The following is a 22672-nucleotide window of genomic DNA, read 5'->3' on the forward strand; positions in this document are numbered from 1 at the left end:
TGTGTTACACTATTCAAATTGAGTATTTGCAATAGAAACTATATAGCCTGCAAAACAAACTATTAAATAAATTTTCTGATGGTTGCTCTAGTTTTAATTATTCCTGTACTCTTTCTTCCATCTCAAAGTGATAGAACTTTAAAAGAAATGATACAAGATGGAAAATGGTGGATTAGAAATATCCACTACACAGCAGCTACTCCTGGAGACTGGGTAGGAAAGTAGTGAGAAAGTGTTTCACTGCAACTCAGCAACCAGGTGAAACTCAGATATATTGGTATTTGAGCATTGAAAGAGATTTAATAAAATAAATAGACTGCATTGGTGCTAGGAACATGATAGCTGAAAGAGTCTCCCAGGGAGTTTAAGAAGTGCATATTCCACTGCCAAGGAAAAGTAAAATCTGAGTAGAAAATAGGCTCCTGATACTGCAAAGCCAGTCAGTGTGGGGTGCTTCTCAACAGACTTAGTGAAAGCTGGAAGGAGAGTCAGCTTCAACATCAGGACATTGCTTAAGCTTTCTGCACAGGAGACTAGAAATCCCTACAGTTTTCTCTGTGTGTATTTGTGTATGTTTCTCTCTCTCTCTCTCTCTCTCTCTCTCTCTCTCTCTCTCTCTCTCTCTCTCTCTCTCTCTCTCTCGTGTATACCAAAGACCCAATGGTTAACTATGCTTTACTTCTCACTGAATTCGTTCGTAGATGCACAACCTATGAGACTGACACAGATCCAGGCAGCAATAGACTGTGCAGTTGCTGATGTGTGGGTCTGTGAAGCACATAAAGGCAGAAGGCACTTTCTTTAGAAACTGGCAGTCTGAACACTGTAACAAGCAGCAAAACCTGCTAGAGTGAATGTGGGACCTGTGTGGGTCAAGTTGAAAGCTGCTACTCAATACAGTCTTCCTGGACCTGATTACCTTCCCCATGCCCAAGGTGTTTAGAGGATCTGTTGCTTCAACCTGGTCTCTTCCTACACAAACCCCTGAGTGCAGAGACTTATGCTCCTTGAAAGACATATGTAGCACATTTTGGATCAGTCCACAGGCTACCTGAAAGGGCTGGCCAGCAGCCCCTATTAGATCCATACACTGGTAACTGGGTACAATAAAACCCTGCAATTAATGTGACTTCTGCTCTGGAATGGATAATGCTCTCTTCCCCCAGCCCCTGCCAGCACTTGCTGGCAGGCAAGGAGGTGGAGCTCAGCATATAAATTCCCTTAAAAGGTTTGGCTGTTTGGGGCCCAAACTGGGAATAAGTTGAATGATAATTGCATCCCGTAAACCTCCTCTTAGATGGCGGATTCTACAATCAAAGTTTCAGAAAGACGTGTCTCCATTTTAAATATTCCAGCAAAGAGAAAGATGATTTTTTTTTATTTTTTAAAATTTTCTTATTTATTTATTTATTTTTAAATTAATTCTAATTTGTTATATATGACAGCAGAATGCATTTCAATTCATAGTACACATAAAGAGCACACTTTTTTATGTCTCTGGTTGTACACAAATTAGGGTTACACCATTCACCATTCGTGACTTCATATATGTACTTGGGGTAATGATGTCCATCTCATTCCACCATCTTTCCTATGCCCCTAATCCCTCCCATCCCCTCCCTCCCTTTTGCCCTATCTAAAGCTCCTCCATTCCTCCCATGCTCCCCCTGCCATTCCTATTATGGATCAGCATCCTCATATCAGAGAAAACATTCAGCATTTAGTTTTTGGGATTGGCTTACTGCACTTAGCATAATATTCTCCAACTCCATGATTGATGTTGCATTCATTTTTTTTGTAAATTGTTTTGTTATGTCTTCCCTCATTATTTGTTTTTTATAATTCTATATAATTTTACCAATCGGAATTTTATAAATAACTCTTGATTTCCACCTTTATTCTCTTTCTTTCTAATTTATCCTTGCTCATTTTCTTTATTCTCCCTTCACTCTCCAACTTTTTTCCCTTTCTTTCAATATAATCTATTAAGTGTACTATCATTATCAAAGTCTCAGCATTCTATATTTCTCACTCACTTTTCACATTATCTAGTAGACTTGTACAGATCATCAGTGATAAGTTTTCTATTACTTGGTGATATATAGTTTGCCTTTAAGTTACCACTATTACTTGTGGTTACTTTCTCCTTTCAATGAAGAGCTGGTAGTTGAACCTATCAGTTTGAGCACAGTGATTGAGTGCTTTGACAGTAAAAAAAATGCCCCCAGTCCAGGGAACAACATAAAGAGATGACTGCTCAGTAAAAGACCCTCACAAAATCGATAAATAGGAATTCATCACAACAGATGTAAGAGCAACACAGAATCACAGGAGACATAAAGAAATAAACCAACAAGAGACCTTCAAAAGTTTAAAATTTATAAATAATTGAATCCACAGATATTAAAGTGGATGGAATGTTGACCATTTTAAAACTTGATTACTATAGTAATTAAAAAATTAGAGTAAGAAATAAGGAAGGAAGTAGTGTAGACAATACAGTATATTAAAAATATATAAAGAGATTTTGAAAAAAAAACAGAAATCTTGGGAATGAAAGTAACAATAAGTTAAACAAAAAACTCACTTGAAGGTCTCTATAGATTAGATTAATAAAAGATGGAATTTCAGAACTTGAAGACAGGTGGTTATACTGAACCATTCAGACACTATTAAAGAAAGAATAAAAAATATGATCAGAATATGAAAGAACATTGGAACATTAAGAGACCTAATTTAAGACTCATAGATATTGAGAAAGTAGCAGAGATATAGGCTAATGACATTGGTAACTGTACAATAAAATAATCGTAGAAAATTTCCAAACCTTGGGAATGAAATGGACATCCAAATTGCTGAAAACATTTAGCACCATAAATAGATAAGACCAGGAAAGAACCTCTTCACAATACATTATAGTTTGAGTTAGCTTTTTTGTTGCTGTGATCCTAATACCTTAGAAGAACAGCTTAAAATCTGGAAGATTTATTTTGACTCAAAGCTTCAGAGGATTCAATCCAGCTGACTTCAAGGCTGGGCAAAGGAAAGCTGACAAGCTCACAGTAGCCATGGAAGAGAGTGAGAAATGGGGAGGGAGGGGCTAGGAACAAAATAATCCTTTCCAGGGCATATCCCCAGTGACTTTTGCTTCCAACTAGGTCCCACCTCCTAGTAGTCCACTCAGCTATCAGTGGATGAATCTATCAACTGGATTTATTCACCAGAGACTTCATGATCCAATTATTGCCTAAAACCCCCACATCTGAACCTTGCATACTTTAGAAATATAGACATTCCCATATTTATTGTGGTATAATTCTTAATAGACAAGTTATGGAGCCAGCCTAGATGTCCATCAACAAGTGAATGGATAAATAAAATGTAGTATATATACACAATGAACTTTTAGTCAGCCACAAAGAAGAATAAAATTAGGTCATTTGTATGAAAATGGATGAGAGCGCCATGTTGAGCAAAATAAGTCAGACTCAGAAAAAAAAAAAAAAAACAAATGTGGTGTGCTTTCTCTCATATGTGGAAGCTAGAGAGTAAAAGAGGATAAAAAGAGTATTCTCATAAAATTAGAAGAGAGACCCTTAAGGTAAAGGAAGGGAGTGGGCAAGGAGAGGTAATATGGAGTGACATTAATCAAGTTATATTATATGCATGTATGAATATGACACAATGAAACACTATTTTATGTAATTAATATACACTAATAAGAAAAAAGAAAAAAAGCACACAAGATTCATTTAGATTTACACATATTCTACAAGGCAGCTGAAGCAAATCCCTAAGAAACCAAATTGAGGACAGGGACATTTCACAATAGGAACCACATTAGTGAATATCCTTTAGATTCATCTCTATTCCTCCATATGTCACTGTTGCATGGATGCAAAATTTCAAGTACATTGTATACCATCAAGCTGGTAACCAAATCCTCTTCTAAGTTGTACCCATTTATTCATTTGGTCATTCTATAATTGACCATCTTCCTTGAGATTCATATTTACCTGGGAATAATCTAACCTAGAAGTTCAAATGGCTATTTAAAAAAAAAAACTTCATTATTATTAAAATGGGGTCATGCTTGCTGATGTAGAATAAAAATACATATACCCTTAATACCAAGGTCTGATCTTGATTATTTGAGCAGGAGAGCTATAGGTAGTTCCTAGTATGATTGGATATTTAATGTATAGCATAAGCAAAACATTTTTAGTAGTTCATTTCATGTAAAGTTGATTCATTGCTGATTCATAAGAATACATGCATGCACAAACACACATACCCATGTGTATGTGCACACAGACAAACATACAAACACATATTCAACAAATTAAACCAAATACCCAAACTAAGAATTAGGTGAAATATATATATATCCTAATACTTAATTCTTTTTGTCAGCTCATTTCACTTTTTAAGGTGCTATATTTCCCCCAGAATATAGGTGCTAGATTTTCCCCAGAATAAATAAATATATATATATATATGAATATATATCATACACACACACACATTTTAGACTTTGAGATAGGGTCTCATTAAGTTGCTTAGGGCCTCACCATGTTGTTGAGACTGGCTTTGAACTCACAATCGTCCTGCCTCAGGACGATTACAGGCATGTGCCAACGTGCCCAGGAAGGGGTCAATAGATCTAAAATATGTTAATGACTTTTATTTTATTTTATTTTATTTTTGTGGTTCTGGGGATTGAACCCAAGGCATTGTGCATGTAAGGCAAGCACTCTACCAACTGAACTATATCCCAAGCCCATTAATGACTTTTATTTTATCATAAATTATTTATTTCCAAATCTTCAATTTTTTAGCCTTTTTGCTTTTATTGATAGTCATTTGTAAGATAGGATCAATAATACCTATATTTCAGAGTTGTTATTTATATTCATTTTTCAGAATTATGAAGATTAATAGCAGAATATGCAGATTAATAGCATAAACACACAGTACCATTCTGTTATGGTTTGGATCTAAAATGCCCCCGAGAAGCTCTTAAGGAAGCATGATTCCTATTGCAGCATGATTCAGAAGTGAGGCTTTTAGGCAATGATTATAATCTTATCAGTGGAATAATCAACTTGATAGATTAACAATTTGGATAGACTACTGGGTGGTTTACTGTAGGAAAATGTGTTAACTGGAGGAGGTAGGTAACTAAGGGTGTGTCCTTAAATTTTATGTGTCCACACCACCTACATTTCTCTTTTCTCTACTTCCTGGCTGCCATACACCAAGTAGTTTCCTTCTGCCATGCCCCTCTGCCATTCCTTTCCACAAATTGTTTCTGCCTTGGAGCCAGTTACCATGAACTGAATCCACCATGAGCCAAAATAAATATTTCTTCCTTTTAGTTGTTGTTGTTAGGTATTTTTGTCACAGTGATGAAAAGCTAACTAACGTTTCCCAGAATGAAACAGAAAGGAGAAGTTGGGAATTCTTCAACTCTGCACATACATAAACCCTTTAATAATGTATGTCCTATTTTATTATTAACATGAAGGATATAAAGTAGCTTTTATACACTTCATATCATTGTGAGCAGTAATTTTAGATACATTTTGAGTAACTAACTTCTTTAGATGACTATGGAAGAGAAATACAACTTCCTTCAAAAATTATGTATATGTCTAAAATTTCTCAGAAAAATCTCTGGAGTTTCACACACCATTTTAAAGTCTATTTGGTACTTCAGTTTGGATATTCCTGCCATAATACAGTGTGTTAGGTAGTTTTGAATTTCTGTGACAAATACCTGAGGGGGTGGACTTAAAAGACGGAATGCCACAGTCTTGGCTGGGCACAAGATCAGGAGGCACTCACAGCTTTGTAGATTCAAACAGCAATTCTTTATTCCTGAACTCACACCGGCCTCTACACAAACACGTTCTGGGGAAATCCAAGTTCTGCCCGCACAATTCACGTCCCAAAATACTTTCTCAATTCCACGAGAACTCAATGGGAACTGAGGCAGCAGGAACGCCCTATACCCAGCAGCAATAACCTTAAACCTGGAACTTCCCTAAACCCAGATTGTCTTAAACCGGGAATGCCTTAAACCCAAATTATCTTAAACCAGGATACTTCCTAAAACCTTCAGGATACACCTTAAACCTGGATCCACTCTGGTCCTTGAGCAGGGTCACCTTTCTCAAAGACACATGCAATGTCACAGCAAATTTCCAAGGCAAGTCCATTTAACATGGGGTACACTGGCAAGGAAATTTCGATGCGTCATTCCTACTTGGCAATGGCCCTCAGCAACGGAAGGTTTATTTTGGGTCATAGTTTCAGAGGTTTCAGTGCATGGTCTGGTACATCCATTTCTTTAAGCCTGAGGCAAGGCAAAAGAGCATGGATGAATGGTCTAGCAGAGGAAAACTGCTCAGCTCATGGCAGCTGGAAAGGAGAGAGAGAGAGAGAGAGAGAGAGAGAGAGAGAGAGAGAGAGAGAGAGAGGATAGAGACAAGAAATGTCCCTCCAGAGCATATCCACAGTGACCTACTTCTTCCAAACATGCCCACCCACTAATGAAGTCACAAAGCCCTCATGATCTAAACATTTCCCAAAGCCCCACCTCTGAACGTCAGTGTATGGGGACAAAGACTTCAACAAGTGAGTCTTGGGGAACATATATGATCTACACCATAACATACAGTTTTAAATAAAAGGTTGCATAATTTTTACTTTTCTTATTATTTTACTCAAAACTTATTTTGTTTTCAATATTAAAAAATCACTTCAACCTCAATCTTACCTAACATCAACCATAAAATGGATACCAGTCAGTCTTTTTTGATACTTAAATTACTACTTGGCTGCATATGAAATCCTGTTCTTTCTTTTTAAACATAAATTCTTTTAGTTTTGCTTCTCATTTTTTACAGATTAATTCAATACATGAATACTAGAATTCTAAATATCTTGTACAAGAAGGCATTTTCTGTTTTTTTTATTTTTATTTTCTAGCTTAATTCATTTCTTTACTTTTTGAAAGTTTTCAGTTGAATCTATTCTTCCTGGTAAGCCTGTTATTCTTTTTTGTTTCTGGAGCATCTTTGTTTTTGTCAACCCTTATTTCATATCTTCCTGAGGTTTCTTGTCTATTTTCTGAATTTTTGAATTTATGATTTGAAGTTTTTTTCGTAATTTTAGAACTTTTACTTCAAGCTGAGATGGTATGGCAGGGTTTCTTTGCTTTGATTGTGTTATGTTTGGTTTCCGGAAAGAGTTTCCAACATGTAAGTTTTCATTTTCATTTTCTATTTTCTTCTAATAATAGTTTCCTATGGTTTTTGGTCTTCTGTTTCCTGTTTATTCTTTCAATGTCTCATGTTTTCAAAATGAGCAATAGGAGTCAGGGGTAAGATGTTTTTGTGACTTCTTAGTTTCTTAGTTCACTATACCCAGAGTAGTGGTGAAATGCAATGGATTTTAATTCATGTCATTTTTATTTGGTCAAGGGAAAAGAACTGATGTGCTTTATCAATTTGTGACTTAATTTTGTTTCGTAATTCATTTAATTTTCATCACTTATTCATTTTTCCTTTATACCAACACATTAAGTGATATCTCCTGTTTCTAAATTGTCCCATTTTTCCCTTGAAATAATGCTTCCCTAAGACTTCTCATATACTTTCAAGTTTTTTGTATTTTTTATTCCACTTCAATTATTTTCCTGATTTTGTGCATTATATCTCACCTGTACTAAATATTTCCACACCCAAGTAAGGTTTCTCTTTCTCTGGGAATGGTTTTATCCATGTTCTGCCATAGGTAGTACATGAGACCTCTACTTTTCTGTGATTTCTTTGCTGAGTCTTGTGTGGCATGGACTCAAACTGACTCTCTAATTTCAAAATATTTATTGACTACTATCTCTTTTCTTTAACATTGCTGTAACAAATTACCATAAACCAGATGGGTTAAAACAATAAAAATGAATTTTCTCTTAGTTTGTGAAACTAAAAATCTGAAAAGAAAGTGGTAGCAGGGCCATGATCATCTCTCAAGTCTCTGGGAAAGAATCCTCCCTTTCCTGTTCTTTGTTTCTGGTGGTTGTCAGCAATTGTAGGCTTTCTTATACAAGTGTTTGAAGACCCCACAAAGACATTCAGATTTAGTTAGTTGTCACTATCTTAAGGGAATCTGGATCACCACAATAATAACGAAATCTAAGAAAATAATTTCTGGAAATATTTTAACAATTTTGCCCAAAGATGGTCTTATTTAGACCAACTGAAAAGCCAGCTGACATAACGGACCTTGGAGATTATCTTGATGACAACATAGACGCAGGATGCTAGTAGTAAATTAAATTTTAACAGTTGGTTAGCCAGTGATTTTTATTTTCATAAACAATGTCTATATCTGTTCTATAAGTTGATAGATTTAACACAATTTCTTCCCTGTCCTTTGTACTCTATAGAATAACAAACATTATATCAAAAGATAAAGTTTCTGGTTTGTTTGTTTTTTTCTATCCACTCACATGTCTCTATATTCCTAAATCCCAATGTGATGATACTTAATTATCATTATTGTATTCTTTCCAGCTAGCCTCAAGAAGAATCTTGAAGTTAGTAATTATCCTAGGGAAATTACATAGATTCTTAAAGAACAAAATTGCTAAAAAAAAACAAAAAACAAAAACAAAACCCTTTTTACTTACAAGGAATTTATAAAATTATTATGTGTTTACTGATTGGATGGATCATGGTATCCATTTAAAATATTCATTCTTGAGTGCATTATTTGCATTTGAATGATATATGTTCACATTTATGATTGATATATCTTTCTATAGCAATTACAATTACATAAATGTGTGGTGCATATATGCACAGTTCTCTTTAAAGAGTTATCTTAGTTAAGAAACACTTTTCTTCAGCAGCTATATGGAAAGTATGAGAACAAGTATAAAATGACAGATGATTCCTGATTATGAGAACAAGTATAAAATGACAGATAATTCCTGATATCAACATGTTTGTGAAATAGGGATCAAAGACAGGGAATTGTTGGGGGGTTTTAGCCTTCCGTTTCCTCCTGACCTGCGGGAGAGATGGAGAAAGCACGCCCTGACCAGGATGAACAAAGAAAGGTGAAAGTCGACTGGCCGCCTGCATCCAGCCCTCCCTCACAGGAGGACAATCAGATAGACCAGTCAAAGCAGGATCTTGTTTATTGAGAAAACACACACAGCTAATATAATGTATAATGTATAAACCAATCAGGATAAAGATTAGCAGGGTGGGGAGAGTTCCTGTGTACACCCATCCTACAGGCAGTAATGGGAGACACGAGCTTTCCTGTCCCTGAGGGCAGAAGGGTTCTGAGCCTATCCTAGGGGTGATCTGATTTTTTGTCACAACCCAGGCAATGCCTCCTGGCTGATTGCCAGGTGCTATCTAGCCATTTGCAGCCCCAGGACCCAAAAGCGGGTAGCAAGTTAGATTTCCTCCTTTCTGATGCAACATGCCCCACATGTTACATCATGCCCTACAGGGAATATATCCAAATATTTTTAGGTTACTTTTTTTGAAACCTAAAATCTTTGAAAATCATCCAAATAACATGATTTATGCACATATCCATTATCAAAATCATGCTACAAGGTAACCTTATCAAGGGAAATAATAGTGTTATGTACACACACACACACAAATACAGCTCCTGTCTGTTTATATGAATGTCAGACTAGATAAAGATGAAATAAAAGCTGAATTAGATCTCCCTTATCTGGCAATCTTTCTCTGTGTTTCAATGCTTATTCTCAGAAACATTGCAGCACAGTTCTTCTCACCTTTTACTTTAATATGTGCTGTGAATACTATTAGTCCATGAACTTCCACATTGATAGAGCAATTGTCATGGGACTTCTTGTGTACATAAGGAGTAGTCAGTTTTAATTTTCTATATTCTTTCCTACTTGTCCTACTTTGAACCTGTTGTCTGTATATTCATTAGTCACTCTGACTCTGTTTTGTTCTGTTTAGAAGGTGGCTAGAACACTCTGGACTTCCCAGTCACTCCTCTCTGTTGATTTAAACCTAAGGGAAGTTATAGTGAGAGATTGGATGGTAGGACAAATAGCTGTTTTTCCACTGTGGTTCCAGAACTGCCAGATGGCCAGATAGGTTTGCCATAGCTTAGCTTTCATTCATCAAAAGTATCATATCTCTTTACTGTAGAATTGGCAGGGGATTCCTGCTATTGCCAATATATTAGTTACCTCACTGCCTCTCATTGATTTTTCAGTTCTTCCATCAACTGGGAAAAAAACAACTACATCAAAGTCCATCTGCTTTAGGGGCTGGGGTTGTGTCTCAGCGGTAGAGAGCTTGCCTCACACGTGCAAGACCCTGGGTTTGATCCTCAGCACCACATAAAAATAAATAAGTGAAATAAAGGTATTGTATCCAACTACAACTAAAAATATAAATAAATATTTTTTAAAAAGGCCATCTGCTTTAAATGCTATGTTATATTTCCTGGTTTCATCTTGGTTGGTCAGACCAGAATTAATATACACACAATGAGGCATTTCAGTGGAATGGTTATACAACAGGGAAAGCTTAGAAAATAAACTACAAATTTCTGAATTTTTACTTTCTTCTGAATAAATGTATCCCTAAACACCACAATAATCTTGTATTTTAAGATGCTATTAAATAGGCATAGGCTTTTTGTATATTTTGATAATAGTAACCATCTATGAGCATGAAAATTTTCATTCTTAATTATGTTGTCTGTATTCTTCCAATGGGAGAAACTATTTCAATGAATTATTAGTTGAGATTTAACCAGTACCTTTCCCTCTAGTAAATCAACCACTTACCATATATTTGTTGAATTCTTTCTGTGTACAAAACATGGCTATTGGATAAGAAAAAATAAAGACATAAGAATTTATAAGGAAAAAAAAGTGAAAAAACAAAAATGTACCTTTGCTGTGAAATATTTACTGATCTCTAAAGAAAAATATTGGGATTTCAATTTAGAAACTTTTTCTTGATTAACTTCTACATAAGGATAAAAATGGATTAACTTATTTTTTTTACAAGCAGAGAGAACTTATTACTCACATGTTTAACTGCAGCTCCTAAATTCTCCCTTATCTTTTTTCATGATAGCATTTTTAGGCTAACCATTTGCTTTGAGTGCCTTTCATTCTACTCACATTTTTGCATGAGAAAAACTGAAGCCAAAGAATCAGTTTGAAGAGAACTGTAATTTACATCCTGAACCATAAAATACCATAGTTTACTCGATTACAGTGTGCTGTTTTTTTTTAATTCAGAGATTTAAGCATGTCTTCTCTGACTCTATAGCACAGAATATATGTAATTACAAAATCCTCTGGATTCTGCATATTCTAAACAAAGGACCACTTTTACCACACACATAAGACCATAAATGTAAAGCTGATATGGAGCTACATTTAGCTCAGTGAAACAAGAAGATAATGAACACTAATTTTCTGATCTGAAGGTATTCAAACACTCCCCCAAGGTAACATGAACAATGTAACATGGTTTAATAGGGTACAATGTTGAATGTTTTATTGTTAAAATTTCTGATTTTTCTTCCTAAGAAAAAAAGTGGTGAAGTGCTTCATTATTTTGTTTATTTATTTTGCAATGGATAAATCCTTGTTTCATTTCAATGGCTGATCTACATAATCACCAAGGTTACAGACAAGAAGATAACAAGAAGAGATTTATTTTTGTTATCTTCTTTCTTAACAGAGTCTTGATGATCTCCTTGGCCTGTATATGCTCCTCATCATACTTGTCCTTCCTCCCTGATGGTAGATCTACTGGTCTCTGCTTGGTCAGCTAGGAGCTTCCTGTTGGCCTCTTCTGCGTTTAGTTTGTAGATGTAGTCCATGAGAATATGCTTGTTTTTAAACACATTACCCTTCAAGTACAGGCTGTGATACATCTGGCAGTCAGTTTTCTTAGATCCACAGTATTTCTTGAGAAGCCTGTAAAGAATCCTCATCCTCCTTATTTGGGTTGATTTCTCCAGCATTTAAGGATTGGCACACTCTTTCCTTGCCTATTTCCATATACCTACCTTTTTGGGAAGCCAAGGCACTTTCCTGGTATGAAGTCTGGGAATAGAAAGTCACAAGCTTGTAGATGAACAGCTAATCTTTCATCAGCTTCCAGATCTTCTGCCAAAAGTTGGCATTAGCTATTTAATCTGTCTCATTGGGATCTAACAGACCATTTTCTCACAGCTGAGGACACTGAGGCAAGCCACTTCTGAAGCGTGAGCATACTTATGGTTGTGGCTGTGACAACAAAGGAAAAGCTTATGAAGTACTATAAATGTGTAAAGTATTAATCAAATATGCTAGAAAAATAAAAATGAGATTATGGTTTGCCATACAACAGATATGATAGGCAGTTAGAAAGTATACATTGTTTTTGACTCTAAATACACAGTTTGCACATAGATTTGAGTGGTTTTATAATAAAATTACTGCCTGTTCATTTGAAAACATCTTAATTAATATTCTGCATATATATTTTATTGTAATTCAGTTTTAAAAATCATACCAAGCAAAACAAAAAGCCACATGAAAAAGAAAATATTTCTGGACAAGAGAATATGAGTTTAACATTATCTAATTGTAGAAATTTAAATTAATTAGTTGATTTCAAACAATAAATTTGACAACTATCAAAAGAAAAATCATTTAGGAATACAAAGAAAATATTATAGAGATTTTTTGTTGTAAATTATTCTAATAAATAAAATATGTTTCTTCAAAAGTTAAATTTTATTTTATAGTCTTCTCCCATGCTTGGGTAATTGGGAAATATAAAACATTAACATGAGTATAGATGAAAGTGAATTTTTATCACTGCATTGGATTCTACTTACTTTTACTTCTTTGGTATTTGCAATTAGTACAAGGATTTGAAATATGTTTTATTTGAAGTATGAGAGCTAATCATAAGCAACAATGAAAAAAGAAAATTAAATTAAAAGAATAACAATTAGTAAGACTGAGGTAAGTTTCCAGTTTGCAATAGAAGGTTATCTATGAAATTGTTACTTTAATGTCAGTTTTCTCCTCTTTTTGTTCTCCAATGTCTGGAGCATTTCTAATGTTCCCTTTTGGAAATCATTTATCAGTTTAATGAAACATTCAAGAAAGGCTAACCAGAGGGGAGGAGGAGGGAAGATCTGATTCTTTTGTGGCACACATAGTATAACTACCCATCTCTCAGTGTATCTGACAGACTCCAAACATTAAATTAACTGAAATGAAAACCTCATTCTGAACTGTGATATCCCATACATACCAAACAGCCTGTGAAATGCCTGAGATTTTATGTCCAAATCCATTAAACACACTGCAGAGAAAGGGATAGCAAATGCATGGTTGAATATATGCTCATAGAAAGCTTCCATACTTTGTTAACTTCATAGCTGAATTGATCCACAGGGTGCAAGGCCAGGCACTGAGTATAGTAAATGGCCTGGCAGAGCTGGGAATGAAATTGCATTCTGAATGAAATCACGACATTGGAAAGAAGCTCAAAATCAGAATCATTTTCTATTTTGTGATCTTTCTACTATTCATGTGAATTTAAGTATGTGGAAATGGAGCTTGTAAGTGATTGCTGCTCAAAGGCAATGCCAGTTGTTGGAGTGATGAGGTTTTCATAAAGACTAGAGTTTGATGGAAACCTTCTCAACCATCCCTCCCTTGATTGTTTGGGTATTTCTTGGTATCTTTAAGAGCTTCACTAGATCACTAACATAAGTTATTAAATTCTTCACTTCTTTTATTATTACCTTCATACTTTAATAAGTTTCAATGGCATACAGAGAAGTTTTCATTTTTTCTGTCTTGATGAAAGACCATATACAACTATCTAAAAGTCAGCAGCATGAGGTTAATGGCAATGAACTAGAATAAAACTAAATGTCACCACATCTTACTTTTTTCTAAAGCCTTCTAAGTAGATAAGACATGTTCAGAAAGCTGTAAAATGTGCCCTTTGCTTACAAGAAAAAGGTCATTTCTGCATTAACAAATTGTAATAGGTTACTCATAAATGATCATATCAGTGACTGAAATATGGTGCCTTGCATATTTTAAATATTGGTACAATTACTTTGACCCTAACTAGTGATTCTTTTTTTTTAAACCTGATAGGTAGTGCTTGAAAGATTTGAAAGATTGAATAAATAAATATAAATTCAAGAACCAAATAAAACAAGTCACAAAGTCAACATAATCACATTTTTTGTCACTTACATAGCTTACATTTCAAGACTACATATTTAATTTTGCATGACCATAAACCTGAAAATTATCATACTCAGGATATACACAACAACCTTTTGGACTACAACAGATATGATAGGCAGTTAGAAAGTATACATGGAAAGTTTATAAGGGCATGCTCTTTTGTAATATATTCTTTTGAAAAAATACATTGTAAAATACCTGTCATGAAAGGGCAGCTAAAAACCAAGTGTACATCTTCAATTAACAATTTCTATTTGAATTTTTTTTTGATACATTGACAAAAATGGAAGCAGAACTATGGCTAGGCCATTTGACTCAGTCCCACTGCTGTCTACATCTTAAGTTTTTGTTTGTTTGTTTGTTTGTTTGGTGTTCATTTTTATACCATCTACTGATTATTGAAGAATTTCAGAACTCCTTCATTAGAGCCAATTCTTATGGTCATGGAAAATATCCAACCTTTTACTGTTTGAGACCCTTTAAATGAGAAAATACAATTTACAATTGTGTACACTGGTCACTAGGATTACAACAAAAATAACAGGCAGCAGGTAATGGATAAAGAATGACAAATATGCTTGGCTAGAAGTCCTCACAACGTTAAAAAAGAATTAGTGTTTATACTCAGAACATTTGCAGAACTGGAAAAGCGAAGCTCTGCTGGGTCTTTAGTTCCATGGTGGAATGCCTGGCTAGCACATGTCTGCCCAGCTGGATCTCCAGCACTACAATAAATAAATAAATAAGCAAAGTCTTGATTCTAGTAAATTGGGTATTCTAGTAAATAGCTATTAAATGCAATGCCAGTCCATACACCAAATATCTCATGAAACAAAGTATTTAATACAGGATTGGAACTTGACAAGAATTTGTAAGGTAAAAAGCATAGCATGATTTTTTTCCCGTGAAGCTTTCCTAAATAACTTTTATTTATTTACTTATTAAATAAGTATCTGTTGAATGCTTACCATATGACAGGCCCTTGTTTACTTTGGATAGTAACTGAAGAACAGATATATGTTCTTGTCCTCAACAAATATACAAAAAGAAATTAATCACTTCTTTCTCTTTACTCAAATAGGTGTTTATTCATGTTAAAAATAATTATAATCACTGATATTCATTTTTGTGTTTTCCACTAAAATGTGAGCCCCTAGCCAGATCAGGACAAATGCAATATTTCCTGTTTGAATTTCCACCACATTATTCAGTAACTAGTCATGATGGTTTCTTTGTAAGGAACTATGAAGATAATGAATAAATGGTTTATGACAAATATATACTTGAAACTTTCAGTTCAGCTGCTATTAAATTTATAAGAAAAAGTTTATGTCTAATTTTCTATTCTATTGAAATGTTTAAAATTATTCCCAGGACTAAGGGTTCAGTGAAATTTTATTGACTAGTGTGAAAACTTCTTTTCTTGGGAAAGAGATACATATGGAAACAAACTTTAAGGTCAAAATAAGGAACTTTCCTCATACTTTATCTCCATGTTTCTTATAACTCTTTTCTCTTAAAATATTAAGGTAGGTTAATCTCAATTGAAGGAAATATAACAAATGTGTAACTGGTTTCAGAAAAAAAATACTCAAAATTGAATTGTAAACAAACCATTAACAAAACATTAGGATTTCCACTGAAGTTCATGGTTGGGAAAAAAAACCCAAACAACAACAGCAACATAGAAAACACTATGCTGTGTGTGATTCTAGAAGAAGAGGGGAAAAGGAAATGTTATAATTTATATTTTATTTAATAATTTGATCATAATTTTTCCCAGTTTTAACAAGATGTCTCTGAGATCACTCTTTCAACTTCCTTATAATACTTATGAAGACAAAAATGGAGTTAAAAATAATAAGCAAAAAATAATAAGATCTATATACTATTTATTGGTATAACTGGTAAGGAATGCATCCTTATAACAAGAAAAACAGAGCTGAAAGAATTTCTATAATGAACAATATGCAGAGCAACCCTGCCAACAAAACAGTCAGGATTTTATTAATCAGAAAACTAGACAATCAGCCTACTTTTGCTTGGATATGATTTCTGAAATACTGTTACAATATTATTCCAAAAAAAATACCTTGCCTTTGGACTATATTTTTCATTTACATTCAGAGAAATAGAGTAATCCTTCTGTCACCTCCACAAAGGTCTTGAAATAGAGTGGATAATGGCAGTACATTATATATTACAGAGTATAAGCACCAAAAAATTTGTGGACTAATGTAAAGCAGGTAAAGACCAAAGGACCATCTGTGGTGAGGATCATCTATGGTGAGTGCTTAGAATTTAATTATTTCAGGTAGTTCATAGGTTAGAGTGTTCTAGGATGCTTATACAGTTGTAGTAAATACATGATTTTAACATAGTAATAATTAGAATATGATCTATGCACATTAACCTTGTCCATTCATTGTTTGAAAAAAATCCACTTAGTATTATAGAATAGGTTCACTATTAGTCCATGTATTTATTTGAATACACACATATTTGAGCATTGAATCCAACAAAAAAAGGACATTCCCAGAGAAATGAGACATTGTCCTCCATTTGTGTACACTGAGTTGAAATGCATTCTACTGACACGTGTAACTAATTAGAACAACAATTTTAAAATGGATGTGTTATAAAACCATGTAAAATTCTACTTCTAAGTTATAAAATTTATATCATGTGAAAATTCTGATTTTTTACTTCTATTGAATGTGTATGATATATTAGGCTGATCGAAACAATGTTCTGTCTTAAGGAAAATATTATGTTTATCTCTCTCTTATGATTCCATATATTTTAACAGGAATAAAAATTCTTTAAAAGGACTCTGAAAAGTACTGTGGATATAGGAATACACATTCTCCTGAAATTTTTTCTTACATAAAAGAAAAGTGAATGAAAAAAAAAAGAAAAAAACCTGATTGGAATTACCAATGAGATGTTGGAAATGTGTCTTCCATGAAACATGAACAGAAAGTCAAAAAAGTCTTTAAGCTGCAAATAAATGAAAATGAAACAGTGAGCAATTTATCTGTATATTAGAAAATGGACATTCAATTGAAGATTCAGATATTCTTAGACAACAAATTAAAACTGGAAATAAATATTCAAATTTATAACTTAAAATTGCCCTTAAGTTGAAAACAATCATGTGTATACAAACTGAAAGGCTCCCTAGTAAATAAACCTACACTCACTGAAAATTTTAAGATTACAGAAAAAATTTAAGTCATTAAAACAAGAGGGAAATATGTAACATAAACACATGGAATAAAATTGAGTTAGCCAGGCTCAGTGGTGCACACCTATAATCCCACCAGCACAAGAGGATGACACAGGAGGATCATGAGTTCAAAGTCAGTCTCAGCAAAAGTGAGGAGCTAAGCAACTCAGTGAAACCCTGTCTCTAAACAAACAAGAACAACAACAACAACAACAAACCCCCAAAACAACACTGGCTTATAAGGAGACTATCCTTTGCCTCTCCACTCTCACTTCATGAAATAGATTCCTACCATTTTTTTTTAATTTATTTAGAGACCAGGTCTCATTGAGTTGCTTAGGGCCTAACTAAATTGCTGAGGCTGGCTTTGAATTCACAATCCTCCTGCCTCAGCATTCCCAGCCTAAGATAAGTTTTAATGTCACTGTTATAATCAACATTTGTTTTTGCCACTGTTACAAAAAGATCTGACAATAATAATTTTAGAGGATGAAAAGTTTATTTTGGCTCATGGTTTCAGATGTCTCAGTCCATAGACAGCCAACTGCACTGCTCTGTGCCTGAGGTGAGGCAGAACATCATGGCAGAGAGATGTGGTGGAGGAAATCATCTCAGGACATGACCACCAAGGAGTAGAGAGAGACTGCAGACCAGGGACAAAATCTATACCCTCAACATAAGCCCAGAGTGGCCAACCTCCTCCAGCCACACCCTACCTGCCTACAATGACCATCAAGTTAATCCCTATCAGGGGAGTGATGCATTGATTAGGTTAAGGTTATTATAACCCAGTCATTTCCCCTTCTGAAATTTCTTGCATTGTCTCACACATGAGCTTTTGGGAGACAACTCATATCTTAACCATAACAATGTACTCATCAAATTAAATCATGAAATATTTAATGATATTGATTTAAAATTCAGTTGTTGCCATAAAACTCCTTGATAAGTACTGGTAACTACAGGTGTGTAATATTACAATCAGGGAAGGATAGTTTAATTATTGCAATATGAGCAAACCATAATGGAAAAGGTAAATTTGAAAAAAATTGAAATGATATTGTGGGAAAAGTTAAAACCATAAATGCAGCCCTGGCATAGTGGCTCACACCTGTAATCCCAGCAATTTGGGAGGCTGAGGCAAGAGGATCATAAGTTTAAAGCCTGCCTCAGCAAATTAGTGAGCCCCTAAATAACTTAGTCAGATCCTGTGTCTAAATAAAATATAAAAAAAGGGCTGGGTATGTGCTTCAGTGGGGAAGTTCCCCTGAGTTTAACCCCTGTACCACCCACCAAAAAAAAAATAGGAAGAAAAAGGAAAAAAAAAAAAGAGATTCACTGATTTTAAAGGAGTGCTATTTGACACATCTTAAAAATAAAAGAGAAATATGAGCCCCAAATTAAGAGATACATTATAATATTAGATAAACCATGAAAGAAAACAATTTCAAAAGACCCACATATGTGCCCCCATAATATTCTGAAAATGTTTAATCATGGAACACATAAATCACAGACAACACTATCCTTTACTCTGCGAGTTATATAAAGTTTCAGTTTAGTTTGTATTTAAAAATATCATTACTATTGTTGCTGACATAGGAAGAAGTGTGCTTTTAATATTTTCTACAGGGCTAATTTCAATAGACTTTTCTTTTTTAAATATTATTTCTTTATATGGAATAAAGCTCTGATGCATCTTTCATATAGAGAAAGACTCTGGATGTAACTTTTTCTAAATTTATTTGTTTAGTGGTGTGTGTGTGTGTGTGTGTGTGTGTGTGTTAAAATACACATACCATAAAATTTACCATTTTAACCATTTTCAAGCATTCAATTCAGTGATGTTAACATATTAATATTGCACAAAAATTCTCCACCATCTACCTCTAAAACTTTTATCTTTCCAAACTGAAATTCTATACTTATTAAATAATAACTCTCACTTCTCCTTTAACCCCATGCCACAGCCAGAGGCATTCTACTCTTGTCTTTATGAAATTCACTACTCCACATACTTCACATAAGTGGAATTATCATGAAATACTTGGCATTTTCTGTCTGACTTATTTTACTTAGCAAAGATCATATGACTCTATATGTAGAATATCATAAGAATCACAAAACACTGTTAGAATTAAAGAATGAAATCAACAAAGTAGTAGGATACAAAGGCAATATACAAATATTATCTATTATTTATTTGAACCAATAACTATCTATCTGAAAAAAATCAAGAAAAAACAAAACATGTTGAAATAAACTTGATGAAGGAAGTGATAGATCTGTATACTGAAAAATGTAAAACACTCTTAAAAATTGAAGAAGCCAGAAGTAAGTGCAAACATTTTCACAGAGTGTAAGAATTAATATTATTTAAAGTGCCCCAACTATCTGAAGTGATATTCAAATTCAATGCAATCCCCATCAAAATCCCAATAGTAATTTTCACAGAAAGAAAAAAAAGTGTAAATTTTTGGAACTACAAAAGACCTTGAATGGTCAAGATAATATTAAGAAAGAAAAAACTATGCTGGAGACTTTTTATTTCAGATTATATTGCAAAACTACAAAAATATATAAAAGACTGGCAAAAACAGAAATAGAATAACTGAACAGAATAAAAAGCTCATGAATGGGCTTAAATACATATGATCAAGTAATTTTGAAAAGGTCATTAAGAAAACATAATAGGAAAGGGGTAGTCTCTTCAACAAATACTGTTGAAAAACCATATCCACACCAAACAAAATAAATTAATTAATTAAAGTCTTATCTCATCCTATTGCATTACAGGACTAAACACAAGCCTCAAGAGTGTAGAACTCCTCAAAGATTCTCAAAGAAATTAGAGCATAAAAGATCCTTGATATTAGCCTTGGCAAGTATTTTGATGTCACATCAAGATCTAAGGCAACAAAACTAAATAATAAACAAGTGGGACTATATCAAACACAAAAGCTTCCACATAACAAAAAAGAAAAAAAATAATAAATTGACAAAATGAAAAGTGAGGTTATAGATTGGGAGAAAATATTTATAAATCTTGAATCTGATATGGGACTAATATCCAAAACATAAGAAACTCACATAATAGTAAAAAAATTAATAATAATCCTATCAAAAATGGGCAAATGGCTGAGTGTGTTAGCACATACTTATAATCCAAGTGGCTTGGCAGGCTGAGGCAGGAAGATCACAAGTTCAAGGTCAGCCTCAGCAACTTAGTGAAGCCCTAAGCAACTAAGTGAGACCCTGACTCAAAAGAAAAAATAAAAAGGACTGTGGATGTAGCTCAGTAGTAAAGCACCTGTGGATTCAATCCCTAGTCCTCCCCCACCAAAAAATGAATAAAGAAACTGAATACACATTATTTTAATAAAATACATAATACTGGCCAGCAAGTATATAGATGGTGCTCAATATTCTTGATTGTTTTGGTTTACGTATGAGGTGTTTCATGTGTGAGACAATGAAAGAAAGTTCATAGGTGACATGATCGGGTTATTCAAGCCTTAGTATAATCAACACATTATCCACTTGACTGGATTAACTTGGCAGTAACTACAGGCAGTTAGGTCGTCAATGGAGGCATAACTTCGGGGTACATATTTTGTCCCTGGGTAGTCGAGCTCTGCCTGCTTCCAGATTGCCATGTTCTACACTACATTTTTCCACCATGAATTTTTTCCTCACCTTGGGTGCAGAATTATGGAGTGGGCTGTTTATGGAACGAGACGTCTCATACCTTGAGCTAAAACAAATTTTCCTCCTCTTTTTATTCCTGTCAGATATTTTGGTCACAGCTACAATAAAGCTGACTAAAACACTGATCATCAGGTAAATGGAAATCAAGACCACAATGAGATAGCCCTATTACACCTCTTTAGATGGCTGTCATCAAAAAACAAGGAAAAAAATAAGGGATAACAGGTGCTTGTGAGTGTGTGGAGGATAGAGAACACTTGTTCACTGTTTACATGAATGTTGAATTGTTACAGCCATTATGAAATATAGCATGTTAAAATTTTTATCTTCATCTTTGTCAAAAAATTAAAAGTATAACTACCATATGAACCAGCAATCCCTCTGCTGGGTTTATAGCCAAAAATATTAAATTAGTACTTTGTAAATATATCTACACTCTTGTGCTTATTGTATTATTACACAAATAGCTAAGATAAAGAAATAACCTAACTGTAAAATAATGGATGAATGGATAAAAAATTACTATTGTACACACATATCATGAATTATTATTCTCCCATTTACAGATGACTCTGAAGGATATTATGCTAAGTGAAACAAGTTAGAAACACAAAGAAAAACCTGCATGATCCCACTTACATTGGGACTCAAGAATATATGGGAATAGAGGATAGAACAGTGGTTACCAGGGACAGACTTGGCAGAAAATGGGAAGAAGTAAACATTTGCAGTTAAATAAGATGAATAAATTCAGATATCTAATGGACAGAATGAAGACTATAGTTAATAATCATGTATTGCATACTGAAATTTTGCTGAAAGAGTAAATTTTAGTGTAAGGACTAAAAATGTGAAAAGAGAAAATGATGGATATATGTTAATTTGTTTGAGTTTAGTAATTATTTCACTACATATGTGTATAAAAATCATGTTTCATACCTTAATGTGTGGAATGAAAAATAAATTTAAAATTAAGTAATTTAAAGTTTTTGCATTTTGCAAAAATGGTACAATTTATGTGAAAGTGGGATATGATAATTTTAACATAATTTAAAAAGCAAAAAATGAGTATTTCTAAATACTCATAATGTGGGGGAATTACATTCAGAAAAATTCTGAAACCAAATGAAGACAGAAAAGAAGAAAATGAATCAGATATAACAAACAGAGAATAAGGATAGTACATTCACCTCAAATATATCAATAGCTACCATAAATATACATGATTCAAACACTTCACTAAACATTTTAACATAAATTCAGTAATTAATTATGTGAAAAAGGATGATGAAGAGAAGGGAGGGAGGATGAGAAAAGGAAAGACAGTGGAATGAATCTGACATAATTTTCCTATGTACAATATGAATATACCACAGTGAATCTCATCTTCATGTACATACACAAAAATGGTTTCCTGGGGCTGGAGTGGCTCA

General features: G+C 33.9%; 1 pseudogene; it reads right to left on the minus strand.

Moving 5' to 3' along the window:
- Window positions 1-11717: 11717 nt before the first annotated feature.
- On the minus strand, window positions 11718-21187 carry LOC101966146 (large ribosomal subunit protein eL19 pseudogene; annotated as a pseudogene).
- Window positions 21188-22672: the final 1485 nt, after the last annotated feature.

The sequence above is a fragment of the Ictidomys tridecemlineatus genome, chromosome X (assembly GCF_052094955.1).
Source record: "Ictidomys tridecemlineatus isolate mIctTri1 chromosome X, mIctTri1.hap1, whole genome shotgun sequence".
NCBI lineage: Eukaryota > Metazoa > Chordata > Mammalia > Rodentia > Sciuridae > Ictidomys > Ictidomys tridecemlineatus.